At 54.4% G+C, this 1,787-nt stretch overlaps 1 protein-coding gene across 2 annotated transcripts in view; it reads left to right on the top strand.

The window, feature by feature from the left end:
* The first annotated feature begins 265 nt into the window (after positions 1 to 265).
* LOC102769488 (zinc finger protein 234-like) overlaps positions 266 to 1,787 on the top strand; it is a 27,451-nt gene continuing 25,929 nt past the window's right edge. For both annotated transcript variants that reach the window (XM_015560898.1, XM_015560897.1), the window contains exon 1: positions 266 to 329. The gene's annotated coding sequence lies outside the window, so the exon portion shown is untranslated. The remainder of the gene's footprint in view (positions 330 to 1,787) is intronic.

Below are 1,787 nucleotides of genomic sequence, written 5' to 3'. Positions count from 1 at the left end.
TCTGCTCGTGGATTCGGGAGAGGGAAACACTAGCCCTCAGTGTCGTTCTCCACGTTACCGCGGTGAGGGCGACGGGGCGAACTTCGTTCCCACGACTTCGTGGTCCTGGTGGTCCCTCTCCGCAGGGTACCGAGCACTTCCGCTTGAGGCGAGCGAGAATGCGGACGAGTCCCCGGGCTTTCTGGGAAGTGTAGTCCACAGATCCCTCAGAGTCGCGGACACTTCCGCCTGGGCGCCGCCGGGGCAGGGGAATTCTGGGAAGTGTATTTCCAGCGTTGCGCTTCCTCCCTGGGCGCCTAGGTGACTGTCTGCGCTAAGTGGGCTCTGCGGTAAGTGGGCTCCGTGTTTGCCCAGCCTCCCGAACTTCTCTGGGTCCCGGTAAAACCCGGCCGGCCACCGGTTTGGGAGGAAGAGGCTGTATCCGAAAGCGGGGGTGTCAGGGCTTGGGCGGCAGGCATTCCTCTCGGCGGGGCGCGTCCGCGTCTGGGGCGGTCGGGTCCGGTGTCCCCAGCGCTTGCCGCCTGGGCGCCGCCGGGGCCGCGCACCGTCCATCCGCTCTGCGGTTTCCCGAGGCAGAACATTGAACGAATTACCTACACCTCTGTCTCCGACGTCTCTCTGTGAAGTTGGGATGACAGGATTATCTTAATGCAGCGGTTGGAGTATTAAACGAGAGTATCCGGAAAAGTCTCCAGGCAGTTCTCGGCAGGTGGCCAATGGTGGCTTCTTGTGGTCCGTACTTCTCAGTTTTGGGAAGTGCTCGTTCCCCCGGAAACCGGGGAGTGCGATGGGTTTGGAGCTGCAGCTGCGGTGCCCAGACATTTACTTCCCTGTGATCTCTGTAGGAAGCTGGGAAGGATCAATTAACAGTGACTTCAAGCCACTCCTGGCTGGGAAGGAGGAGGCAGTGCGGAAGGCGCCGTACAGCTCTGATTTCTCGGACAGGGATGTTAGAAACAGGACAGGGCCCAGAAGGAGTCAGTTAGGCTCAGCCTCCTGTCTCCGCACTGAGACTTCCTGACAATTCGTCTCTCCCAGGAGTGGAATCTTAAACTAGTCCATCAGGAATCTCCAGATGAGCACTAGGTAGGTCAGCTCATGGACCTTTGCCTTCCCCTGCAGGAACGTGGCCTTGCAACGCCCAAGAGGCTGCTTTGTTCTGCTATAACTTCCTTATTCTTGCTCTAGTCTGCATGTTTATTTGTTTAATCTTTATTTTAAAGATTTGTTGAGAGGATTGCAGATGTCCCTCTTCCCGCCCCTCCTTCTACCCAGTTCCCGCTCCAGCCCAGGCCTTCACCACCCTGTTGTCTGTGTTCATAGGTGATGCATATTTACATATAAGGTTTTAGGTTAATCTCTCCCCTTCCCTTCTCCCCCTTCCCTCTGAGATTCGTCAGTCTGTTCCATGTTTCCATTTTATTCATCAGTTTATTTTGTTCATTAGATTGATTGTTCGTTTATTTTGATTTTTTGATACAATTGTTGATAGATCTGTATTTATTGCCATTTGATTATTCATCTTTTTTCTCCTTCTCCTCTTCCCCCTCCCCCTCCTCCTCTACTCCCTCCTCCTTCTCCACCTCCTCTTCTTAAAGAATACCCTTCAAGCCAAAACCGATTTGGCTCAGTGGATAGAGCGTCGGCCTGCGGACTGAAAGGTCCCAGGTTTGATTCCGGTCAAGGGCATGTACCTGGGTTGCGGGCACATCCCCAGTGGGAGATGTGCAGGAGGCAGCTGATCGATGTTTCTCTCTCATCGATGTTTCTGACTCTCTATCTCTCTC

This window comes from Myotis davidii, unplaced genomic scaffold (genome assembly GCF_000327345.1).
Source record: "Myotis davidii unplaced genomic scaffold, ASM32734v1 scaffold896, whole genome shotgun sequence".
Classification (NCBI taxonomy): Eukaryota; Metazoa; Chordata; class Mammalia; order Chiroptera; family Vespertilionidae; genus Myotis; species Myotis davidii.
This window is presented reverse-complemented; position numbering and strand designations above follow the sequence as displayed.